The sequence below is a fragment of the Ambystoma mexicanum genome, chromosome 2q (genome assembly GCF_040938575.1).
Source record: "Ambystoma mexicanum isolate Mex_15411 chromosome 2q, UKY_AmexF1_1, whole genome shotgun sequence".
Taxonomy (NCBI): Eukaryota; Metazoa; Chordata; class Amphibia; order Caudata; family Ambystomatidae; genus Ambystoma; species Ambystoma mexicanum.
In genome coordinates, this window is record NC_090924.1 from 763710812 (window position 1) to 763738126 (window position 27315).

Below are 27315 nucleotides of genomic sequence, written 5' to 3' on the forward strand. Positions count from 1 at the left end.
GACATTTAATCCACGCTTGATTGCGAGAGCCCTTCATTCTATGGACGATCCGTCGCCACTACCGGACCAGGCCGACTAGGCCCGGGTACAGTGCCCATCGAGGGACTTAACTGGGAGGGGGAGGAGGGTTTTGTGCCTTATATGTCTTGAGATGCTATAAGTACTGTGAATGTATATGCTCCTGTGTTTTGAGTTATAAATAAACAGATTTTTGAAAAAAAAGTTAATAAAGATATTTTAAAAAATAAAAAATTTAAATAAATCAGGTGTAAAAGTAGCAAGATATTCCAGCCATAAAAAAGTCACTTGCCATTAAAATTCTACACATAAAGACAGCACGCCATTTCTTACACACCAAGAGTCAATTATTACTAGTCACTGTCTAGTGAAGGGTGCAGCTTTTGTGCCCTGTTTAAATAATGACCAATAGGGCCTGTCATCATCAGACATTGATAGAAAGAACTCCACTCAAACGTGTTCAATAAAAAGGGAGTAGCGAGCCTGGTCTTCCAGGAGGGTCAACATGAATGCACTGGATGAAGTGCTGTGTTCCTCAACCGGTTTCATGCAAGGTCCACAATTCAATATGCCCCTTCCTTGCCTTTTGCTTTGTAAGGGCCAGCTAGTCAATTTTACTCGCCAATGCGTCTATATCGTGTGATACGCCACCAAGTATTAAAATGCAAAGTCATTGATTTGGGTATCACCACATAGACACATAACATGAGCTTCAACAGTCTCCATTCTAACTGAACTTTAGTAGGATGAATACAGTCTCTTCAAGCCATAGCAGTCCACAAAATGTATTAAACTACCAATACGTTAATCCTTATTCACACATTAGGGCTGTATCTTATCTCTTTAAACAAACTTACCCACCTGGATGACTCTCCCCACTGTCAATGTACAAACAACTACTTTCACACTCCTTGACTTGCTTGCTTTTTGGAACTTCTTTGCACTTACCCCCTTACCTTTTGGCTCTTACACTGATCTGAATGCACCAAGACCTATGAATGAACTGTTTGTATCTCCTTCCTCTTTACCCCACCTTCTTGGGGATCCAAAAATAAGTTTTGTATTTCATTTAGCGCTGTAGAAGTCAACAGTAAATGGAAAGAAATGTGAATTCCTAGAGAATTCACAAATTGTATACTATTAGATACGGCTGGACGAAATGTACCAAAAGTCATACTCATGCATCCTGTCCCCTTTCCTCCATCCTTGTGGGCGTCCCCCAATATGGGGACGGTAGCGGAACCTTTGGCAGCGAAAAATTGAGCTTCCCCTTTAAATTTAGTATAGCACGCAATGGTGCGGCCTCGGGCATCGGAAGGCTCTGCCGAGGCCCCGCTCTCTGGCACCTCACCTCAGTCCCTTTTTCCGCACAGACAATGACTTTTTTAGCTTTTCGCTTGCTCCCCCTTTGTTTTTCCAATTCCTATTTCAACTTCCCTTTGGTGCCTCGCTTCTCCCGGCGCATGTCGACTGCAGGAGTCTTCACGAGGTGTGCCTGATGCAACCATTTGTTCCCGGCCTCGGACTCCTATGCACTCCGTCTTGAGTGCTTGGGGCCCGACCACCGCTGGGACTCATGTTCGGCCTGCAGCGCTCTCGGTCACAGGGCATTGAAGAATCGTTTGTCACAGTGGAGGGAGATCTTCCACAGTTCTTCTCTGCCCCACCTTAAAGACTTTGTCTCCAGGACCTCTCGTCAAGACAAGGTAGGCCCTCTGCTCAGCACGCCTCCACAGCACAGCAACTCCTTCCTCTGGGTTCCCACGTATTTGGCTTCCTCGGATTCAGGTTCCAGCAGGCCCGAGGGCTCTAAGGCTACCAGCTCACAAGCCGAGGGGCACAGAGCTCTTCTGGGCAGTCCGGGTACAGACCTAAGGCCTTCCAGGCTACTGGCCTCCAAGCTGAGGGGCTCAGGGGCCCCTTCCAGGCTGTCCTCGGAAGGACGATCAGGCTTGTCCTCTTCTTCTACCCCAGGGGGTAATGGATCATCGAGTGCCACCTCCAAGAGTCTTTCCTCGGCAAGATCCAGCACGGCTATCGGCACAGGTCCCGAAGGCTCCCAGCCTACTGGAGCTCACTCCGAATTTGTGAACCAAGGTGTTATGACTACTGGCCATCCGGCTGAGGGCTCAATGCCTACCAGGAGGAACTCTGAGGCCGACTCTTCTGCTTCGGGTGCAGGACTCAAGCTGTATCCTCTTGTGACTGAGGCCTCTCTTGGCTCGGGGCCTTTGCACCCTCCCACGTAAGGTGTGGCACAAGGTTTCAAAATGGCAAAGCGGCATGTGGCGTACTTTCACCCATCGAATTGGCTTTGCGTCAGCGGATCCTACGGTGCAGGTTTCTGGTCCCCTCAGTGCTACATCTACCCATCACAGCCATGTGGCTACACACCATGCGCCTCAGTGCTTTGACCAGGAGCTGAGGCCTAGTGCCTCAGAGGGCTGGGCCCCTAGGGATCCTGGCAGCTTGTGAGGTCTGATTCTTAGAGCCCTTCCTCCTCATGCGTTCCCCTCAGATGAAGGGGTTCCTGAAGGACATTGTAAAGGAATTAATCGCCCCTACCCCCTTCTCTGGGTACTCCTCCCATTCCTCCTGAGCTCCTGGATTCCAGTGCCGGTCCCTGCACTGGTTCAGGCCCCACTGGTGTTTATGGCCCCCCCACCTCCTCCTGTACTGCCTACGGCTCCCCCTCAACAGCCGTTGGACCTGTCTGTGTGCACCTGTCCCAGGGCCTGGATTCCCCTCTGTCTGTAAAAATGTGGGGGAAAGGAGGGGACTATTAGACATTGATGACGCCCAAGACGATGAACCGTCGGCATCCCTTAAGGCCTTACATACTGCCTTGAGGGCCTGCAGAGTTCTTGGGGGTGTCCCTCTCCCCAAGGAATCCCCCCAGGAGTCTGGAATGCTAGCAGAGGTCTGGGCAAACGCACCACATCCGGTCTGGCGTTCCTCTCCTGAAGGATGTCCTGCAGGTGGCACAGAAGGTCTGTGAGAAGCCCAGGGCCAACGCCCAGATGAACAAGAAGTTGGTCAGCAGGTTTAAGCTGACGGATGGGGAGCCAATTCCCCTTGCCTCCCACCTGCAGCCCCATACTCCTATGTCCCGTCTCCTTTCCTCCATCCTGTAAGGGTATCCCTCGCGAGGGACAGAAACTGAAGCTTTTTTCACCAGAAAAACCACTTTCCCTTTAAATGTACAGTCATGCAGTGGCATGGCCCCAGGAGCACGGTGTCCCTTAACCCACCCACCGGTGCCGCACCCCAGTCCCCTTTTCCGCATTGGCGAGAGCAGACAGATTTCACCAGCGCTCCTGGATGAGGCCTCAAGTCTCGTAATTCCATATGCGCTATCCCTAATCTTGCACTTTTTATTTTTCAGAGTTTGGGAACCCGTCTACCGGTGCCTCAGTATGTCCTCGGCGCATGTATGCCACGACCGGCTTCAGTAGGTGCCCGTTGTGCAACGGTTCCTTCCCCACCTTCGATCCGAACATGTTCTGCCTCCAGTGCCTTGGTGAAGACCACGGATGGGAAGGCTGCTCGGCTCGCGTCATGCTCTCCCGTCTCAGTGCTTCAAAAACCAACTTGCACGGTGGAGAGAATTATTATCCAAGACTCCGCTTGAGAACATTAAGGAATACGTAAGGAGGAAGACCAAGAAGTTAAGCATACTCTTCTCTAAAGCACCCTGCAGTTGCGACTTTTACGGAGAAGTCTGCTGTGGAGAGGGGTCAGTCGGACCCTTGCACCAGCAGAAGGGACAACGAGGCTCTTGCAGCTACCTGGTTAAAGGCAGAAGGGTCTACGGACCCGACCGATTCCTCAGCTGAGGAGCCCACGGGCTCTGGTACCGGGACACACCCCGAGGGGCTTAGCTCTGTTACCGCGCAACCGCGGACAACACTAACGGCCCCATGACTGAGGGCTAGCAGCCTACTAGGTCCGCACCTGAGGTGTAAGGCGGGGCAGTGCTGATGCTACCAGGCATGTTGGCCGAGCCCAGGCCTTCGTTGACCACAGTCCCGCGTGCGGAAGGCACAGACAAGATTGCAGTGCGCACATACAAGATGGCTGCCAGGCCAGACCCCCAGAGGCGGGAAATCATTCCGGCCAGGACAGATGCCCGCCACCTGAGTGAACCGCAGCGGTGCAAACCTACGGCCAGGCCAGACTGGGTTCCAATGACTCTGATCACCCGGACCATGTCGTACCCAACCTTCACTGGAGCTCGGTACAATGAGGGCATGTACTCTCTGTGGTGGGGGCAGGCAACAGGTACATTTGCCTCTGGCGCCAGTTCAGGAAAGCGCCCAGACTGCCTGCAAGGACTGCTTCTTTGACAGGTTTTTCTCCCTCATGAGATACATGACATGCTGCCTCCCGCACCGGCGACTCAGCTGGTGCCTATGCAGACTACATCACTGCCACCTATACCCGCATCTGCAGTAACTCCGGTCTCAGTACCGGCACCAACACAGTCCGCGCCAACCTCAGAGACCCTCCTTACGTCTCCACAGGCCCCAGCTAATGCAGGGGATCAGCAGGACGCTGATGAAGAGGAGCAAGACACGCCTTCCTCTGCAAGGGCTTCCTATAACAGGATAGTGGGCCTTGCTGAATACCTGGGTATCCCTTAGCCCCAGAAGGAGCAGCCGGGAATCATGGGTGTTTGGGGAAGTGCTCAACATTAAAGCATAGTCCAAGTCCGGCATCCCGCTGCAGAAAGATTTTGTGGCAAGGGAAAAAAGGGTTGGCTCAAACAACACTCCACTCAGCCAGTGAACAAGAGGCTGGATGCAAAATTCAGGCAGGTGGAAGACAATGCTATACTATTGTCGGTACACCTGCAGCCATTCTCATCAGTCATAGCGGCAGCATCTATGAATGCCAATGCTCATCAGCACTACTAGGCAAAGAGGAGAAAATGCTAGAAGCCTGTGGTAAAAAGGTCTATTCCAATGCAGCCCTGCATCTCAGACAGGCCAACGCTGATGCCAACCTGGGGCGGCCAATCAACGACTGTGTAGAGTAATTCTAGACTTTATTCCGGGCATTCCAGCTGACAAGCAAGCTTCATTCAAGGCTGGGCTTGCTGAGGCAAAACTAGTGGCACAAGATATCATGGAAGCCACTGTGGCCGACATAGATACCGTTAGTAGGGCAATCTATGTGGCGACTGACATGAGGACGGCCTGGCTTAAGGCCACCAGGTTCAACCTGGAAGTCCAGGATAGAATCCTAGACTTTCTCTTCGAGGGTTGGCAATCTATTCCACTCCAATATAGACGAAGAGCTAGACAAAAAGAAAAGCAGTTTGCAGACTGCCAAATCCCTGGCCATTCTGACCAAGCCGGCAGCAAAACGTTTCCCTCAGGGCCAATCCCGCTCAGACAAGGGGCGATCCTTCGGTGGATTCCGGGGGTTCCAGGACCACAGAGCCAGGCAACCGGACAGGTCCCCAAGCCAGTACAGGCGAAAACATCACAAGTCTGCACACAAGGGGTTCTTCAGTCCCCCTCTCAGTCGTCTGCCTGCAGTGTCAAGCTTGGTGCATTCGCTTCTCGGACTCATGGGTGATCTCGGTCGCCTCCATGGGCTTCCGGCTTCCCCTTCCATCCCCTCTCCCTTGTCCCCGCCCCTCCCACAGATCGGAACACACTCACTCCTAGCAGAGATACGTTCCCTGGTGGAGAGCGAGGCAATGGTGTAGGTTCTTCTCCCTAAACAGGGTCAGGGCTTTTACTCGTGCATCTTCGCCATTCAAAAGAAGAACCAGGTGGGCCTGCGAGTGGTTCTAGATCTCGCCCCCCCCCCCCCTTCAATCTGTCCCTACCTTTGCAGAAGTTCAAAATGGTGACGCCATCTATCATAGACAAGATGCTGTGTGGGGGGGACTGGACATGCTCACTGGATCTGATGAGCTTGCATTTTGAATACAAGGTGCTACCTTTTTGTCTGAATTCAGCTTCCAGGCTGTTAACAACACTTATGAACTCTGTGGCGGCCCTGCTTAGGACGGAGGGCCTGTATGTATATTGCTGCCTCAACGACTGGTTATTCAAAGGGACGCCTCTGCGGACAGACTGATGACTACACTCTACAAGCTGGGGTTTTCGATCAACTACCAGAAATCGCAGCTCTGCCCTACTCAAACTCTGGTGTTCTTGGGGCTGCTGTGGGATACACAGAAGCAGAAGGTATTCCCTACGGGGGTGAAGGTGGCAGAGATCAAAGCTTCTGTCGCCCACTTCTTCAGCAGAACATTCTAACAACGGCAGGGTGTTTCCAGCACCTGCTGGGAGGGCTAGCGGCATGTCTCCTAGCTATTCCGTACACCCGGCTATGGATAAGGAGGCTGCAGCTGCATTTCACGGCTTCCTTGGTCCGGGAATCAGATCATCGAGGGGCGCCAATCACCCTACCCCCTCACTTATGGTGGGATCTCAGATGGTGGGCTCAGGATGTAAACCTCATGATAGGCAGGCCGTTACGACCACCTCCAATGCAGCATACTCTGACCACAGACTCTTCTCTCCAGGGGTTGGGCACATGCCGTGCATAGGCTATGGTCTCAGACAGCAGAATCGCATCAACTGGCTAGAATTGATGGCCATTTGGCTTGCAAGTCTTTCCTTCCAGTAATCATGGGCAGTGCAGTGTGTATGCAAACGGACAACTCTACCTGCATGTACTACCTAAAAAAGCAGGGGGAACCAGATCCCCCTCCTCTATGCCGGTTGACCCTAGACATCTGGGAGTGGGAAATTACACAAGATTATGGATCTCAGCGGTCCATCTGCTGGGAGAATCCAACGTGGAGGTGGACAGCCTCAGTCGGTTGGACTCCGACAATTACGAGTGGCAGCTGACTGGGAGAGTGCTCCAGGTACAATGAAAATGGTGTGGATCCACTGGCCTGCACACTGGACCAGGTGTTCTCCTTCTCGGCCCAATTGGCTAGATCAGGGGTCCAGGTTGACAACTGCCTGCACTTACCTAGCAGCTATTTGCGCATACAGGAGCTCAGACACGTTTACTTTCTCTTCTGCCAATCCTGTGTAAAAAAGTTTTGACCAAGCTATACCCACCGATCAAACGCCTGCACCCACGCTGGGATCTTAACGTGGTGCTCAGTGCCCTGGCGTACAAACCTTACGAACTCGCCACGGTAGATATAAAACTGATCACGCTAACGGCAGCACTCCTAGTGGGGCTTACTTCAGCTCACAGAGTGCACGAGATCCAGGCATTAGTGGCTTTGAAGCCCTATACTAGGTTTCATCGGGACAAAGTTGTGCCCCGCACTCATACCAGGTTCCTTCTGAAGATGGTTTGCTCTTTCCACATTGACGAGAAGATTGTGCTCCCCACTTTCTTTCCATAACCCAAGGAAGAGGCAGAAAGGGCTCTTCAGTACCTAACTGTCCTTACTGGACAGACTGAAGGGCTTCCGCAAAATAGACACCTTGTTTGTCATGTTCGGTAGCTCAAAGCCGGGTCAGCAAGTGTCCAAAAGCTTCCATATGCGCTCCAGGAGGCATACAAGGTGCAGCAGAAGTATCTGCCAAGGGGCATCCATGCTCATGCCATCAGGGCCAAGGCAGCGGCAGTCGCTTTTCAGCACCATGTGCCATGGCATGTGATTAGTAGTGCAGAGACATGGGCCACCCTTCGGCCTTTTGCAAACATTACTACCTGGATACCAGTGCCAGGACTGATGTAGCATTTGGCCAAGTAGTCCTGCGTAATCTTTTCACATAGAATGGCAAGCTCTCCTCTCCAGAGCGGTTGTAGCAGTAGTAATTGCCTATTCAGGATGGAGGAAAGGGGACAGGACGTAGGCGTAATTAAGTGTTACTCACCGGAGTGACTAACGTACTCCTAGTCCATAGTCTTCTTTGCTCCATACGTCCCACCATCCTTCCCCCTAAAAAGAGAAGCGAGGTTGTCCAGCATAATACAGCCAACGCGTCAAAGGGGACTGAGGACGACGGTGGGATTAAGGGAGCCTGTTCTCCTGGGTTCAAACCCTGCACGCCTGTAAATTTAAAGGCAAAGTGTTTTTTCTGGTGAAAAAGGATTCTGCTCCTGTCCCTTGTGAGGGACGCCCTTACAGGATGGAGAAAAGGGGACTATGGACTAGAAGTACGTTAGTCACTCTGGTAAGTAACATTTAATTTCCTCTGTGGTGGGTGCAGCCCCGTATTGTAAACAATCATCTTCGTTGTCTTGCTCCATGGGAGCACACTCCAGTTGCCTCTCCAGTCCTTGAATCGTTGGGAAAATGCTGTAATTCTATCTCAGGACTGCATCTACAGCAGGCCAATGCGGACACCCTCTGTGCTGCGGCTAACCAGAAGCTGTGGCGGGACCTCAGGGAATTTCTGCCTGACCTCCCTTCGGGCAAGCAAGCCTCCTTCAAGGGCCATTGCGCAGCACCTCATGGAGTCTTCGGTCTCCCACATCGACACAGCTAGCAGAGGGCTTTGCCTCTGTGTCGAGATGAGAAGGACGCCGTGGATACATACCACAAAGTTTTCAACTGACGTTCAGGAGCAGATCCTGGATCTGCCCTTTGAGGGCGTGGACTTGTTTCATTCGTCCGCCGATGACGAGTTGACGAAGGAGAAAACCTCCACTCAAACTGCCAAGTTCTTGGCCATCCTGACAAAACCAGGTCAGAAATCCTTCCCTAAATCCCAGGGTAGGACTGATTTCAAACCATGCGCTTTCTCTGGCTTCAATGGGTTCCGAGACAGTGCTACACGGAGGCCTGACTGGTCGCCCAGCGACAACAGGTGGAAGCAGCAGAGGATGTTGCACAGGTTTTTCCGCTCCCCCTCCTCTGCCCCTGCCACTGACGCCAAGAACCAGTGCAGTCAAGGTCAGGGAACAAAGCTTGCCTCTGGGGGGCCATTTGTGTCGTGACTTGCCGCGTAGTGAAGAGTAATGGGCCTCTGTCCACAAATCACCCACAGGGAAGAGTAAATATACTCCCTGTGCGAGCTTTGAGGCCACAGGTGGTTTGATGGTTCGCCGGATCTGATGACGCCAAGGACCCCAGAGGCTGTTAAAAGGAAGTCAAGATTAGCACAGGCAAACACAGTACTTTGGTATGAAGAAGTGTGCAATAATCTCTTACCTAAACCCAGCAGGGATGATACTGGGGTAACTTGGGTCTGGTGCGAGGGAGTGCCGTAGATCCGGACAGTCGTGTCCCAGATGGTAGGTACCGGCTGTACCTGTGTTTCTGCCGTGACTTGAAAGGCAAGTGAAACCAAAACACGTAGAGCCAATGGCCGAAGATCGTAGAGTCAAAAAAGGGGCGATCCCTAAACAATCCGTTAAGCAAAGCAAAGTGTCCAGAGTACCGAGATCCGTGCAGTTCCGAGCGACAAGATCGAGGAGTAAGCAGGCCAGTCCGTAATTCATAAGCCAAAGTCCAAATCCAAAGTAACCAAGTAACGTGATATCTGCAGGCGCCGAACAGAGTCGTGAAACAGCTGTGAAGCGGTGAGAAACTCAAACTTCCCGGTTTTTATGTGCGTCGACTCCCGATCACGTGAGCGGTACTCTGGACACGTGATCGGGAAGTCGTTGCGGAACCAGGAAGTAACCGCGATCGGGTGTTCCATCCCGAGCGCAGTCTCCATGGGAGTTGCCAATGGAAACGAGGCAACAAACCGGGCCAGCCTCTACGCACGACCCGCACTCGCTGGTGACGGCGACTCCCTCGCACCCTAAGTGAGGATATGTCTTGGGAGGTGGATGGCAACCCGGGGCGAGTAACAGTGTGTGCTGGGGTATCAATCAAAGAGGTGCATCGTGGCGAGACTGGTTTGTTGTGCATGACATAGCCCCCCCTCAATGGCCCACGACCACGTGGGCAGGAAGGAAGATCCCGGTGGAAACGTGAAACAAGTCTCGGGGCATGGACATCCCCAGCAGGGACCCAACAACGCTCCTCGGTGCCAAAACCCACCCAATCCACGAGATACTGGAGTCCACCCCTAACCACACGAGAACCCAATATAGCAGAAACCTCATACTCCACTGAGTCACCCACTGTGATAGGGCCAGGCGTAGACCGGAGACGAGTAGGGGCCGGGCAAGGCTTCAACAAAGAGGTGTGGAAAACGGGGTGAATGCGCCAGGAGGCAGGGACTGAGAGGCGATAGGCTACAGGGTTGACCACAGCAGAAATCCTATATGGGCCCACAAAACGGGGAAGCAGCTTGCGACAACCAGGAAGCCTAAGGTGACGAGAAGAGAGCCAAACCCTGTCCCCCACGGCATAGGAAGGCGCCACTGCCCTCTTACGGTCCGCAGCAGCCTTCATTGATTCCCGGGCCTCCTGAAGATGAGTAAGTGTTCGGGCCTGAACGGCCGCCAAGTCGCGAGCACAGGCGACAGCAGCCGGGTTGCCGGAGGGTGCCAGGTCCGGGATAGGTAAGGTGCGGGGGTGTTGACCATACAAAACATAAAAGGGAGAAGAGCCAGTGGAGGAATATGTGGAATTGTTGTATGAGAACTCGGCGAGATGTAGCAAGCCCAGCCAGGATTGTTGGTGTTGCAGAATCAGACAACGCAAATTCTGTTCCATGGCCTGGTTCACCCTCTCAGTCTGGCCGTCCGTCTCCGGGTGGTAAGCGGAGGAAAAGCGGGAATCGATACCCAGGAGAGCCGTGAGAGCACGCCAGAACCGAGAAGTGAATTGGGGCCCTCTATCCGAGATTATAATCGTGGGTAACCCAAAGAGACAAAAGACCGATTTAAAGAAGGGATCGGCCAAAGCTGGGGCAGAAGGGATACCAGAACAAGGTATGAAGCGAGCCATTTTGGAAAACGAGTCGACTACCACCCATATGGTGTCGAATCCCTTGGTCCGGGGTAGGTCTGTTACGAAATCCATGGAAACCGTGTGCCAGGGTCTGGGGGGTACAGGTAATGGAAGCAGGAGCCCCACCCGACGCCCTCTGCGGTGCTTACACTGGGCGCATATAGCACAGGTGTTAACATACCCTTCTACGTCGTGTTTCATGGAGGGCCACCAACACCAACGTCTGAGAATGTCCAACGTGCGCTTTTGTCCGGGATGGCCATTGATGGCGCTATCGTGGGATCATTCCAGGGCGAGATTGCGAGCGTCGGTCGTAGGTAACCACAATCTGTTTTGGATATACGGCAACCCTTCATGAAACACCGGATCCCACTCGGTGACCTGATCAGGATGTAGCGAAACCCATGTGCGAATCGAGTCTAACAGAGACAAAGGAGGGGTGCAGAGACAAATGACATGTTGGTTTAGTAGGTTTTCTGGGAAAACAGGTAAGGACACCCCACCCGGAGAGCGAGACAAGGCGTCCGCCTTCCCATGGGACAGCCCGGAACGATGTTTGATCTGGAAGTCAAAGGCCGCGAAGAATAAATGCCACCGCACCTGCCGACTGTTAATACACCTCATCGAGGCCAGATCCTGGAGGTTGCGGTGGTCGGTGAACACCGTGACTGCGTGCCTTGCCCCCAACAAGTGATGCCGCCAGACTAAGAAAGCATCTTTGATGGCCAACAGTTCCTTCTCCGTGACGGTGTAATGCAGTTCCGTAGCAGAGAATTTTCGGGAATGAAACGCCACCGGATGCAACTGACCCGAAAGAGGGCATCGTTGGGACAAGACCGCCCCAAGAGCGAAAGAGGACGCATCAGCCTCCACAATGAACGGGAGTTCTGGGTCGGGATGTTTCAGGACAGGAGCAGTTGTGAATGCAGACTTCAAAGCGTTAAAAGCCGCTTGGTGTACTTCCAACCAGACAAAAGGTGATTTGGGGCTGGTTAGGGCAGTAAGGGGAGCTACCAGAGACGAGAAGTCCTGGATGAAGCGTCTGTAGTAATTCGAGAACCCAAGGAAAGACTGCAGGGACTTGATGTTGCTGGGCTCCGGCCAGTCCAAAACCGCACGGACCTTGGACTGGTTCATGGCTAAACCCCCAGGGGTAATATGGAATCCCAGAAATTCAACGCTTTCAGTGTGGAACTGGCACTTCTCGGGTTTGGCGTAGAGCGAGTGTTGGCGGAGGCGGGACAGTACCTTGCGGACGTGCCCTATATGTTCTTTTATGTCCTGCGAGTATATCAGGATGTCGTCAAGGTATACTGCCACGCATACGTCCAACAAATCGTGAAACACTTCGTTCATGAAACGTTGGAAGGTAGCAGGGGCGTTACAAAGCCCGAAGGGCATGACTACGTATTCAAATAATCTGTAGCGAGTACAGAAGGCTGTCTTCCACTCGTCTCCGGAGCGGATTCTGACCAGGTTATAGGCCCCGCGCAGATCGAGTTTTGTGAAGATGGTAGCGTGACTTAACCTGTCTAGTAATGGGGTAATCAATGGTATTGGGTATCGGTTTTTTATGGTGATTGAATTTAGTCGGCGGTAGTCAACACAAGGACGCAGATCGCCCTCCTTTTTAGGGACAAAGAATATAGGGCTGGCAGCCGGAGAGGTGGAGGGACGTATATGACCGACCTTCAAGGCTACATGGATGTACTCCTTTAGTGCCTGTTCCTCCGAAGGAGATAAGGAGTAGATGCGTCCTGAGGGGATCGCGGAATCAGGGACTAGGTCAATGGGGCAGTCGTAGGATCGGTGTGGTGGGAGCACCTCCGAAGAACCCTTGTCAAAGACCTCCTGGAAATCACTGTATTCTGTAGGGATACCAACGGCAACTGCCCCCACTACATGAGGCTCTAGAGCCGCAGGGACATCCCCGTGCAGTGTGAGCTGCACTATGGCCCCTAGGGCTCGTGGAGGTGATTCTGTGTCGTCAGGAGCGGTGAGACAAAAATTCTGACACGTCTCAGATTCAAAATGGACCTGCCCCGACTTCCAGTCAATCAAGGGATTGTGTAGATGCAACCAAGGAAGACCCAGGATGATTCCGAACTGAGGCATTGTAATCAGATCGAATGTGATGATTTCCTGATGCGTGTTTTGTATAATGAGGGTGATCGGGGCGGTTTGTTGCTTGATAGGGCCTGATATCAATGCTGTACCATCCACCGCTTGTACTGGCTCCGGCTGTTGCTTGGTGATCAGAGGTAGGTTTAACGATCCGGCCAAGGTTATGTCGATGTAGTTGCCGGTGGCACCTGAATCGATGTAAATCGAGACAGCGTGGGCGGTGTCGGGTGTAGGGTTATGTGTGGCCTGTACTAACACTGGCCTGATCCTGCCAAAGGCGGGGTTCCTGTCCGGGGAAACGGAAGTACTGCTCGAGCCGGTCCCCGGATCTAGGGTCGAGCACTCGGAAAAACCGGGTTCTTGAGCTTAGGGCGTCTGGGACATGACTTTACAAAATGGCCATTTAGGCCGCAGTAGAAACAAGCATGGGCGGTTCTCCTGCGATCTCTTTCTAGCTGCGTGATGGGACTGCGAATGCCACCTATTTGCATGGGTTCGATGCCTGTACCAGAGTAGGAGGAAGGTGAGGTGGCAATGGGGTTTCCTGTTTCAAACCGACGCTCGGAACGTCTGGCGTCGATTTGCAATGCGAGGTCCACTAACTCAGTGTGGGTCGTGGGCAAGGATGGGACAACAGCCATAGCATCTTTCATGGTGTTATTGAGCCCCCTATAGAAAACGACTGCCCTTTTTGGTTCAGGCCAGGATGTTTCAGCGGCTAGCTGGTTGAAACGGGCAATGTATTCTAGGAGAGAACCCTTCCCTTGAGTTAGGTCTAACAATTCGAGGTCCCGAGATTGGGCTTTGTGACGTGTGTCGAACACACGGGACATTTCTGTGACTAGTAGCTCAAAGTCATATAGGACAGGGTTGTCGTTTTCCAACAAGGGGTTGGCCCATTCTGCCGCGGTGCCGGCCAGATGGGACAAGGCGAACGCTGCTTTAGTGGTGGCGTCAGGAAAAGCCTGAGGTCTACAGAGGAAATGTAATTTACACTGATTTACAAAGGTACGAAACTTTCGGGGGTCACCGTGGAACCTCTCTGGGGTGGCCAAGGGAAAAGGCGTGGGCATGAGTACTGGTAACTGAGGTGCTGCAGGAGCAATAGGAGGTTGGGGAATAATCGGCTGAGTAGTTGGGGGTTGTACTGCAGCAGCGGCCTCCCCAAACTCGGCATCAACGGGCAAAGGAAATCGTGTGCTTTGGATTAAGTCTAGCCTCTGGTGTATCGTAGCATTAGCGGCAACCATATCCGCTCTTAGCAGTGTGAGTGCCTGTACCAAGGCAGCCACGGGGTCCTCAGCCGTAGGCTCCATACTCTCCACGACGCAACGGCTTCACAGTCTGTCGTGACTTGCCGCGTAGTGAAGAGTAATGGGCCTCTGTCCACAAATCACCCACAGGGAAGAGTAAATATACTCCCTGTGCGAGCTTTGAGGCCACAGGTGGTTTGATGGTTCGCCGGATCTGATGACGCCAAGGACCCCAGAGGCTGTTAAAAGGAAGTCAAGATTAGCACAGGCAAACACAGTACTTTGGTATGAAGAAGTGTGCAATAATCTCTTACCTAAACCCAGCAGGGATGATACTGGGGTAACTTGGGTCTGGTGCGAGGGAGTGCCGTAGATCCGGACAGTCGTGTCCCAGATGGTAGGTACCGGCTGTACCTGTGTTTCTGCCGTGACTTGAAAGGCAAGTGAAACCAAAACACGTAGAGCCAATGGCCGAAGATCGTAGAGTCAAAAAAGGGGCGATCCGTAAACAATCCGTTAAGCAAAGCAAAGTGTCCAGAGTACCGAGATCCGTGCAGTTCCGAGCGACAAGATCGAGGAGTAAGCAGGCCAGTCCGTAATTCATAAGCCAAAGTCCAAATCCAAAGTAACCAAGTAACGTGATATCTGCAGGCGCCGAACAGAGTCGTGAAACAGCTGTGAAGCGGTGAGAAACTCGATCTTCCCGGTTTTTAAGTGCGTCGACTCCCGATCACGTGAGCGGTACTCTGGACATGTGATCGGGAAGTCGTTGCGGAACCAGGAAGTAACCGCGATCGGGTGTTCCATCCCGAGCGCAGTCTCCATGGGAGTTGCCAATGGAAACGAGGCAACAAACCGGGCCAGCCTCTACGCACGACCCGCACTCGCTGGTGACGGCGACTCCCTCGCACTCTAAGTGAGGATATGTCTCGGGAGGTGGATGGCAACCCGGGGCGAATAACAGTGTGTGCTGGGGTATCAATCAAAGAGGTGCATCGTGGCGAGACTGGTTTGTTGTGCATGACAATTTGCCTCCGTTTCAGGACACCTGGAAGCGTCTCTTCAGCAACCCGTGGATCCTCTCTGTAGTCTCTACGGGCTTTAGTCTTCCTCTTCCTATACTTCCTCTCCCCCGCTTCGTGAGATAAGGTCCCTGGCTCTATTTTACGGGAGGTCCTTTCGCTCTTGGAGGTGTTATATCATTTATTTATATCACGCTCGTCCACAATTGTTTCAGAGCTCGACAAGGCAAGGGAGGGGAACAGGGGAGAACACACCAACGATCTTACTAGGCCCAGTGACATTGAGAACACACAAGTTCATGGGAAAGGCAAAGGGGAAAAGTGCACGGAAGGGGGAGAGTGGAAAGTGAGGAGCAGACAAGAACAGATTAATAATAATAATAATAATAAATAAAAATAAAAGGTTATAGAGGCAATAAAGAGTGGTAGTGCAGCCAGCAAGTGCTGTGTTTAAGGCAGCAGACTGGGTAAGTCTGATGAGTGCAGAAAGAGAAGAAAAGGAAATGGGGGACTGTATGGGTTCAGAAGCAGTCTTTGTTGCAAGGGGTGGCTAGGAGGCAGTGCAGGAGGGTGGCAGGGTGAGCAGGTACCTGGGCCCAGGAGACAGAGGGTGGCCAGATGCATGGTGCCAAGAGAGAACAGATCAGCAGGGGAAAGAGAGAGTGAAGGCAGAAGCAAAGAGGAAGGTCTAGAGGTGCTTCCGGAACCGGAGATGGTTCTCCTCAAGTTTTAGAGTGGCAGGGAGGCTGTTCCAGAGGGAGGCCCCAGCTGAAGACAGATCTACCCCCAGCTCGTTTCTTTGAAAAGCGACTGACCCTGAAGGAGTTAGAGGAGTGAAGAGCTCGAGAGGGGAGGTGTTTGCAGAGGGATAGCTGAAGGTATTTTGGACCCAGGCCCCAGAAAGCCTTGTTGATAATACAGAGGGTTTTAAATTGAATCCTTGCGTCCACTGGGAGCCAAGGGAAAGATTTCACAGCTGGAGAGATATGATACCAGGGCTTGAGGCCAAGGACAAGTCACGCAGTCCTGTTCTGGATTAGTTGCAGAGGGCAGAGAGTAGAGGCAGGTAGATTTAGAAAGAGGCTGTTAGAATAGTCCAACCTAGAGAGAACCAGAGCTTGGGAGACAGTGAGCTTCTGGGGGAAGGAGAGGAAAAGCAGAATACCTCTGAGGAGGTGCAGTAGGAAGTTTGACTTATTAGAGACTTCAGAGATGTGGGCAGAGAAGGAAAGTGTCGAGTCAAAGATGAACCCAAGGTGCTTAGCCTCGCAGGTGGGGGTAGGAGGAGGGCTGAGGGAGGCCGGCCAGAGAGTGAAGGGAAAGGATGGTGAAGGTGTGCCGATGAGGAGGATCTCTGATTTGCTGGCGTTCAGACAAAGATCATTGGCGGCACACCACTCTTGAATGGCAGTTAGGCAATCAGAGATGAGAGAGGGAGAGGAGGTGGCCGAGGGCAGCCTGAAAATGATTTGTCGTCAGCGTAGCACTGGAAATTTGAGCAGAAAATGGCAATGCAGTGGGTGAAAGTTGCCAGGTATTGGTTGAAAAGTTAGGACGAGAGGTTAGACCCCAGGGGAACACCACAGGTAGAGAGGGAGATAGATGATAGGAAGGACCCAAGTTGGACCTGGGAGGGTTGATCAGAGAGGAAAGAGGTCAGCCAGGCCAGAGCCTGATCAGTGATATCCAGGTTATCACAGAGACGATTGTGCAGGATGGTATGGTTGACCGTGTCGAAGGCAGACGAGAGATCGAGTAGGATGAGGACAGAGGGAATGTTAGAGTTAAGGTTGGAGGGCAGATCTTCACGGATGTTCAGGAGAGCAGTTTCCATGCTTCTGGCAGCTCTGAAGCCAGACTGGTGGTCATATAGACAGCCAACAGAATTGGATTGAAGGTTAAGCTGAGAAATGCCCTTCAAACACTCTCTTGCACTATGTGTTTACATAGGAAGAGACAAATACCACCTTTGCTCCATCTCTGGCAAATCTTTATGTGGCGGAATTCGAAGAACTATACATTTATACAGCAACTAACCCCTTCAGATCACAGGTATCTCTATGGACGAGATACATAGATGACATCTTGGCAATCTATACAGGGACAGAAACCTCATTTATGGAATTTTTGGACTGGCTGAATTCCCGGAATCCTTTCTTGAAATTTACCCACAGCATCTCTAAAGAAGTGATACACTTCCTAGACATGGAAATCAGAACAAATGCGGGACAATTGTCAACAACAGTCCTTAGGAAACCTACAGACCGTAATGCCCTATTGGATTACACAAGCTTCCAACCACGGAGCTTATGGGAAAACCTGCCATTCAGACAGTTTTTGCGCTATAGGCGCAACTGCTCGAGTCTACAAGAATACGACATCCAAGCAAATATCCTGGCAGACAAATTATCGCAACAGGGATACCCCAAAAAAACAATTAAAATGGCCAGAAAAAGGGCAAGAAATATCCCAAGAGAAATCACCTTACAGCAGAAAACACGCCCGACGGGTGAGAAAATGATTATAGCTGTGTCCAGCTATTCCAATAAAGTAAATCAAATCAAGAGAGAAATTGTAAAACTCTGGCCACTACTAAGTATGGGTCCAGTGACCCTTCCTATACCACGGTTTGCCATCAAAAAGAGGAAAAACCTACGAGATACCCTCATACATTCATATATGCCACCTCAGGAAGTCACCACACAGACCACACTTTGGGGAACAACACCTGCATTTGGACACACACCATGTGGCCAATGCAATGTCTGTGGTTTAACAAAAAAATCCCAAACATTGGATCTGTGTCTACTAACACTTGGCGACAACAATCTTTAACTAATTGTAACACTTCAAATGTGAGTTATATGATCAATTGCTCATGCAATAAAAAATATATAGGCATGACCACCAGACCTGTCAAAAAACGAATACAAGAACATATGTCATGCATAAGAACTGAAAGAGAAAATGCCCCTTTAGTTGAGCACTTTAAATCACACAGACATAAGGCCAATAAAATTGCATGGACCATAATAGAGAAAGTGATTTGCCCGAGAAGAGGTGGAGACATGGCCAACTTGCTCTTAAAAAGGGAGCAAAAATGGATATTTCGCTTGAAATTAGACCAAGTGGAACTCAATGAGAACATCTTGTGGCAAACATTAGCAATGACTAGCTGAGCCCTTGCGAATGTGCAACCTAGTTCTCAATCTAGACGCCCTCTAGATGCACTCCTATAAACCCATAGGACTAGCACTTCTAGGAGTGCATCTAGAGGGCGTCTAGATTAAGAACTAGGTTGCACATTCGCAAGGGCTCAGCTAGTCATTGCTAATGTTTGCCACAAGATGTTCTCATTGAGTTCCATATATATATATAGAACTTTCTTTAACGTTCTTAGTTAAATACCAACAGATATTGGCAGTATTCAATATCCAAATGAATATGGTATAAACCTGTCCATGGTTGGGTCCCGAATTGATGATTGGGCCACGTATTACAATCTTCCAGAGACATGATTGCACTGTAAGTCCACGCACTCGCGTTTAATAGAACACACGATTATGGATTGTTATGCCTTCTGACATAATATCCCCGTCTAATTGTTCCATGTTCGCACCCAAAGAACATCTGAATGACAAACTGCAAGTCCCATATCCTAGAGAGAGAGGTGCCTGTCTTCCGGATTGTACGTGCGCGTGTCATTCTTACACACGTGACGCCCTCGGTATCCATGCTCACACCCCAAGAATAGCTGAATGGCAAGCTGTATGTCCCACCTCCCAAAGAGGGAGGTGCCTGACTTCCGGGTCGCACGCGCGCGTGTCATTCTTGCACACGTGACACCCTCGGCACCTATCACATGACCCTTGATGTACTTAACAACGGTTCCTACATACACTTTACCATGTAATCATTTCGCAATTTCGGGAGAGCAGGGACACAATCAGCGCATTTAAAGCAGTCCGGTAGGTACGAGAATCCAGACGCTGCACTTATAAATGCAGTGCGAAATGTATCTAATGCCTCGGGGAATGGATTAGAGCCTCCCTAGAGTTCAGGCCATTTGCGAACTTTACGATCGCCTGTGTGACAATATTACGCCACTAATAGAAAGTGACGTCAGCCTTTGTTCTCTTTCCCTCATTTTCCAACTAGGATCAGGATATCTTACCTGTACCCCGGGGACATCAATTGTCTGAACTCGGAGGAGACAATAAGGCCCAGTCACTTTCAATATTCAGGTTAGTGGCCTTATTGGGTCTCAATTCTTATAACACGAACCATACTATTTGGACTATTTTAGACCATGATAAACATGATGCATTGACTAGTAATAACACATTGCATGCCACAATATGCACATGAAAACTCTTGCTTAGTTTGTCCCCATGTGTACTATTGGACAAAATGTAGAACATCCAAGTAACAACTATGATAAGAGGTAAAACCACACCACGCTCAGCGTAGTGTTTTTTTAGAATATGAATAGCACTAAGAGTACTGCTCATTCATAAGCCATTCACTGGCAGTGAATAACCAACGGTGATGTGTATATATTTTGTGTTTTACACAGGTCACATGTCTGTCTCAGCCCTGACATACGAAGGAGATGGTAAAGTATTAATCACCCGCTTCCCTTGCCAGGAATCAACATGTTGGTACAGAAATTAGTAGATTTACCTTCCTGGTGACAATACCAAAAGACTGTCCTGAAGAAAGTGGCCATAACAAACATGTGCCGCTGAAACCGGTAGACAGTAATTGCTACAATTTATAGATACCAATTAATTCTCTATATATGAGCAATTTTGTACCACTCCCCACTAGTTGCAGGAACAGTAAGACCTAGGAGAACGCAAAGTGGGGTGTGTTTTGTCTTTTGTCTTTGATGTTGATTTAAAACACAACTTCTGAGTTCTTGGAACCTGGATTTGTGCTTTTCTTTTTATACTTCGGCGCACGGGGTCTACACACAATCCCTGGGTCATTAAACTTACACACAACCCAGTGGATGTCTGTACGCCTCAGTATTAAGGCACCGTTTTTATTTCTGGTATTTGTCTCTTCCTATGCAAACACATAGTGGAAGAGAGTGGCTGAAGGGCATGATTTACACAAGGCTGAATGTTTTATAACATCTAGAAGTAGATAGTGTTTCTTCTTTTTCTGTCCTTTTTTGTAGGCGATACACCAGCGCTGCATGGGAACAGACAAGGGTAAAAGGAAGGGATATATTAGAATTCAATTCTATCCTTTCCTGTCCTCCTACACAGCCTTGTCACTGGGGGCGGTAAAACCCACATTAGTACTTCATCTTCTTGAAAAATAACTCTGCCCTCAACCACAGTGGTTTTATCCAAAAAACAGGTCGCTGATCGGGTTTGACTTGTTTTGGGTTTTTTCACTAAAGTTACACCACAGTTGGAAAGTGCCCCACATTTTCGTGTTACACAGTTGACTAAGCAAGGGCATTCCCTGTTAACCTAATATTCTGCCCCCCTATATTTTGTTGTAAGCTGAGAGATGGCCAGCTTTTCCAGGAGTTTGCCGAAAAAAATAATGGCTTTGGGCGACAGTCATACAAGAAGGCTCAGCTGTGGGATTCTTGAGAAGAGGATGCACAAGGGAGTGCTTCAGAGTGGAGGGGAAGGATCCTGAGGAAAAAGAGTAGTTGCAAAAATCGTCAAGGGCCGGAGCGAGGGTGTCAATGTGGTCCTTGATGGTTTTAGAGGAACATTGAAGAACCTGTTTTGACAAGGCTTTCATGGATCGGACTTGTCTAGCGACCTCATCAGGGGAGAAAAGAGGAAAGGACGAGAAGGAGGGTGGGGGGAGTGGTTGAAGGCGCGTCAGCAAACCCAGACTGAGTGGGAATAGGAGGGGTTGGGAGGAGAGGGTGGACAGGATGTCCTGTGTATATGAGATAAAGTGAGAGGCAAGGGCATTGCAGAGAGCCTGGGAGGCAAGAGGAGGGGTAGAGACTGCAGCAGGGTTGGCAAGCTCTCCTTGCAGATTGGAAAGAGTTTGGCTGAGTTGTTAGATGCCGCAGAGACACTGGCTTGAATGTGGACTCTCTTCTTGGTGCAGACAGAGAGTCAGTATTGTCTTTGGAGCAGGTGACAGGCCATTTTGTCAGAGGATGAACAAGAAGCCCTCCATTTCCTCTCAGCTGCCCTACACTTACTTTTAGGTGTAGCTAGGCCGGAGTCATACCAGGAATTGCACTTGGCTTTGGACTTCAAGCGGATCCTCATGACAGGGGCTAGAGCATCAAGAGTATCAGAAATAGAAGAGTAAAGAAGGGACAGGGCTGTGTCTCGGTGTGAGTCAGCTAGAGGAGGAGGGGGTGGGGAGAATGTGGCAGCGAAAGCCTCAACTGACCCACGCTTCATGTGCCGGATGTCCGAGAAGGTAGGTGGCAGTGTTTGGCAAGGTAGCCAAGGATTGAGAGGAGGGGACAGCCGGAGATGAAAGGAAGTTGATGAGGCGAGGGAACCGCCTATTGAAGAGGAGGAGGAGATTGGCCTGAGGACCTTGGACCATGACTGTGCCATTTAGATAGACATTAAGGATGACTCTGGAGGAGTCGAAGGAATCCATGAGGACTTCCCAGCGAGTGCCACCATTAATGGGAGAGGAAGAGACCGGACAGAGCGCAGAGATCATTTGCAGGGTCAATAGAGCCGGCGAAGTAACAACAAAGAGGATGTCGGTGATGTTCTGTCTGGAATAGGTATCAGCGATAGGGAGACCTGCTTTGGAGGCCAAGATATCCTTTTTAAACTTCTTCTTTCCGGTCTTAGTGAGAAGGGAAGGATAGTTGATAGAGAAGCTGTTGGAATAGATGGGAGAAACAGAAAGTGGCATGAGTGGGAATAGAGAGGAAGCAGAGGGAGGAGTAAGTAAGTGCAGCGGTATGGAAAAGTCACTGGGCTAGCAGATTAAGTCAATGGCCATATAGAGCCGGTTTCTCTTGTAGACATGAGCTTTGGTTACTATTCCACGATTTGTGCGGTACCCAAGAAAAAACCAGGCTGGCCTGAGGGTTTTCAGGACCTGTCATTTCTAAATCTGCCTTTACCGCTGGAATGTTTCAAGATGATTACTCCCGCGCCGAGAGCAGAGTCTCTGTGTGCAGGGGACTGGATGTGTTCCCTGGATCTCAAGGATGCATAACTGCATGTATCCATACATAAAACACATCAGATGTTTCTGTGGTTCACGATTATGTTGTACCACTTTCAGTACAAGGTGCTGTCCTTAGGCCTGAACTCGGCCCCTCGTGTCTTCACGAAGTTAATGAATGCAATGGCGGGCCTTTTCCGCTTGGAGGGCCATCATCCATATCCTTATTTGGGCGACTGGCTGGTGAGGGCGAGGTCACCCAAAGGTGGTGCACTCCTGCCACAGAGTGGCGGAAACCCTTCATCAGCTGGGGTTTTCCTTCAACCGGAGGAAGTCGGTTGTGACCATATCACAAACTTTACTACCTAGGGAGGCGTTGGAACACTATAATTCAGTGGGTCTTTACTATGCCCGAGAGGCTCCTGTCCCTCCGCAAGGCAGTGGGTATCTTTCTGGCCAACTAAACCACCTCGGCATGGTGGAACCAGCACATTCTGGGCCTGGGTGCCTCCTGTGTGCTCACTATACAGCACACCCACCTCAAGATGAGGGGCCTCTAGCTCCACCTGACGGCCAATTGGGATCAGTAGACGGGATCACAGTCTGACAGGATCCCTATAACGCTGCTCATTCTGCCCGATCTTCGCTGATATATGGCAATGTGTCATGGTAGCCTCCTTCACCTGACCTGAGCCTACCCTGGTAGTGACTCTTTTGTGTTGGGGGTCACTCTGGAGGGCTACGCGATTCATGGAGCTTTGTCCAGGACGGAAGCCCTCCTACATATAAATCTGCTCGAGCTCAGGGCAGTGGGCTTGGCCCTTGTGGCATTTTTGCCCATCATCAGGGACAAAGCAGTTCTAGTCAGGACAGACAATTCTACTACAATGTTTTACCTGAACAAGCAGGACGGCACCCATCCCCCCCCCCTACTCAGCATGGAGGCAGTTTTGATCTGGGAATGGGCTCTAACAGAAAGGATTTGGATCTAGGCAGTCCACCTGCTGGGCACTGCAATGTAGAAGCTGATCAGCTGAGTCGCTTGTGGTTCAACACCTACGAGTGGGAGTTGCACATCAACTCCTTGTTGCCCCTGTTCCAGCGTTGGGGGTTCACAGCCCTCTATTTGTCTGTATCTCCCCTGAATGCCAAGTGCCCCCATTTTGCCTCGTGGACAGTGCAGGGTCAGGGGTAGCTGAGAGACGCCTCCCAGATCTGTTGGCACAGTCGCTGGTGTTATGCGTTCCCACCCAGCCCTCTCCATTGGACCCTCTGCAAGTTCGTGGCCTCTGTGGTCTTCAGCCTCATCCTGGTTGCCCCTCACTGGCCTTCGAGACCCTGGTTTTTCGGATCGCTGCAGCTGTGTTTTCGGGGTCCCGTCCACCTTCAGATTCCCAGCAAGGGGTTTTATGACACAGCAGGGCGGGGTAGTGGATCATCCGGGCCCTGGCAAACTGGCCCTGGTGGCCTGGTTCCTGATCAGCTGAGGCTTCAGCAGGCTCAATTTTCTGATGACAACTGGGACATCACTCAACAGGCCAGGAGGCCCTCGTCTCAGTTCCAGTATAAGAGCAAATGGACTAGGTTCTGCCAATGGGCTTGCAACAAGGGTCTGGATTCTTTCACCTGTCCTCTGGATGACGTGCTGGCCTTTTCAGCACACCTGGCTCGCTCGAGAGTTCAGGTGGATACTTGCTGCACGTAATTGGCGCCCATTGAGGCTTACAGGAATTCCCCAGAGCATGTGTTTTCGGCAGCCAACCCGGTGGTTAATGCCCACCTTAAGGTTTTGTCTAGGCTTTTTCCTCTGATGCATAGGCCACATCTAGTCTGGGACCTCAATGTGGTCCTTGAAGCGTTGCAATGCAAACCTTTCGTGCCGATGGCCTCTGTGGACATCACTTGGTGACGCTAAAAAGTGTTTTGTTGGTGGCTCTAACGCAGGGTTAGTGATCTGCAGGCGTTGTTTTCATGGGAGACCTTCACCACGTTTCACAGCGACAAACCTCTTGCCCAAGGTCGTCTCTCTGTTTCATCTGAATCAAGAGATCTGCCTGACGGTGTTCTTCCTGAACCCACAGTCGGAGGGAGAGAGGGCCCTACATTCCATGGACCTCAAAAGGGTTCTCGCGTTTTATCTCTCTCAGACTAAATCCTTCAGGAAGTCAGAGTTATTGTTTGTGACTTTTGGGGGCTCCTCCGCCGGCTCTCTGGCTTTCAAGGCTTCCATCACTGTTGGATGGTTCAGACCATTTCAGAGGCATAGACGGCCATGGGCAAACATGTTCCTGAGGGGATTCATGCCCATGCGTCAGAGCTTAGGCCACGGCAGTCGCATTTCAGAGACATGCTTCTTGGGATGTCATCAGCAAGGCGGCTACTTGTGCCACTCCGTTGGCCTTCGTTAGGGACTACTCACTGAGCATCAGCTCCAGGTGTGATGCAGAGTTTGGTCAGGTGGTTCTGAAGAACCTTTTCATTTCATCCTAGATACGAGCAGGTTGTCCCAGCTCCACTCTATATTCTTGTTCCGTGGAATCCCCCCAGTGATGGAGGAAAAGGGATGGGACGTTGAGCAATTAAAGTTACTCACCGTAGAGTACTCAGAGTCCATAGTCCCCTTTCCTACAAGCATCCAACCCACCTTCTCCCACTAGCATACAAAGTGCTAAAATGTACTAAGAGTAGCCAGGTATCTAAGTGTCGGATGCGTTCAAAGGGAACTGATGTGAGGCAGTGGAGGGCAGGGCCTCAGCAGGGCTTCCCACGCCCAAGGCTGCGCCCCTGCATGCTATACTAAATTTAAAGGGGAAGCACAATCATCCCTGCCAAAGGTTCCGGTACTGTCCCCATGTTGTACGCACAAGGATGGAGCAAAGCAGGACTATGGACTATATGAGTACTCCAGTCACTAGAGTGAGTAACTTTAATTATCTCAATAATTTTTTGGCTGAATGGCGATATATATATCTCAATTTTGTTTGTGGGTTAAATGCTCAGTTTTAAGCCAACTACATGCGAGATGGCAACAGTACTAATACTGAAGAGTAAATGCAAAACACAACTCTAACATTAATTGCCAGTTAACCTCATCCTAAAATTGCAATTTATTCAAAAGGACGTCATCGCAACAATAATGGCAATACTAACAAGAAAATGTAGGATACACATCCACATATGCACTGAAGTAGGCAATAACTGACATGTTGTCATTTTGATTGTCATATATCGGCTCCAACCCCTTCTCCTGTAAGCTCTGAGATGAAACAAACTATGCGATTAGAGGCAGGCCTCTAGGTTCTTCGAATCACACTTTCCATGCCAGCTAAACTCTCACAGGAATTTGATGAGAACATTCTAACTCAAGACAGCTCCTACCAGATTCTCTACTTAGGAGGCACACTATAACATACTTGTCTTGAGCTTTTTTTAATTCCTATTCACTAAACCTAGCTTGCAGGCATGTGTGGAGCCCTGCTAAAAGAACAGGCTTCCAGTCAGACCCATAATAGGTGCTCACCACCTCACCTTGGGTTCATCAGGTGAGAAAATCCCCATAACGAAAAAAAGGCAAAGGTGACACTTGATCATTTTCATGGCTCAGGCATTGTGTCTCACTCGCCAGTTCTGTCCCCTTGTCCAGCTCTTCATCATACCCTCAGCACATAGAAAACACTCCTCCTGCCAGTGGCTTACAGAGGGACTACTTCCGTAATGAGCTCTTGGGAATATCCCTTGAGAATCCTCTTCTCTGGGTCTTTTAAGCTTCTTCTAGTTTCTTAAGCCTCTGGCCATTACAGGCTATGAACCGCAACACTCACTGCCGAGATTTATCTGCACACGTTCCATATGGAAGCTCTTCATGTTTGAGGAATACCAGTGTTTGTATGTGTGAGAGGTGTTCTGATAAACAGAACGCTAGATGGCACTATAGGTCAACACTTTTATTGGTAAACACAATAGAGTAGCTGGGATGAACTCCTATAGAGCTTTAATCTAAAGCTGAAAAGGGTAGCTATTTTAAAAAGTGCCATGAATTGCATTTCAATGATTAGATGGAAAAGAACAATACGATGGGGAAGGTTTGGCTCTTGCATGATCCTTGGGATTCGTTTTCCTTATGGATAGAAATCTATGGCTGAGAGCGTCGGGATGAATTAACTGAGCAGCATTCAGTGGGCCAAACAGGGCTATGGCACCCTACTTGCATCTTTGCAACCTATTGGTATACTTCCCCTGGCTGGCTCTTGACAGTGCCAACCAGCAAGTTCTCCCCACCAATCCAACCCCACTTGCTGAAGGGTACAGGTCTGTTTCAGGAATCAAGCCATGGGTCAACCTCCTGGCCCAGTAGCAAAATCTTTGAATTACTAATACCAACAGGTATTTCCTTCCACCTCAATTAGGATGCTACCATTGACTTTTCTGTACCACTGGGTCTGGCTCTCTTCCATGGGCCGTTTCTCCCCTGAATTGGTTTCTCCCTCTGCCTTCCCCCTGCTGGCTATGGAGATTGTGAGGGCGTGGTGGGGTTCCTGCAGCCTGACTGTGTCTTGGAAATATCTAGTAATGTCTCTGGGACGTGCCATGATCTAATAATGCGCCTTCTCAAATAATTGGTAGGCTGTGAGCGCCAGCTCCTTTCCCTCTGGTGCACAATACTTTGGGAAATGGGGAAGAGCTTTAGGAAATCCCCACGAACCACCTCGAGGTAGCAGCTTTTGTAGCTTGTGGGCCTTCTCGCTCCACGCACCCCCCAAAGACTGATGATCACACAATATGACTGTCACAGCAGAAAGTCCCCTCTAGCATTAAGGAGTTTTTGCTAATCGGCAATAATGTGGTGTTGGTAATTATCGGCAAATCATTGTGAAGGGGACAGGCTGTATGAGTGTGGATTGGGGAACCGGTTTGGATTATCTCC

General features: G+C 50.4%; 1 protein-coding gene across 1 annotated transcript in view; it reads left to right on the forward strand.

The window, feature by feature from the left end:
- ZMYND11 (zinc finger MYND-type containing 11) overlaps positions 1-27315 on the forward strand; it is a 1608641-nt gene that overhangs the window by 505901 nt on the left and 1075425 nt on the right. The gene's annotated exons all lie outside the window — the stretch shown is intronic.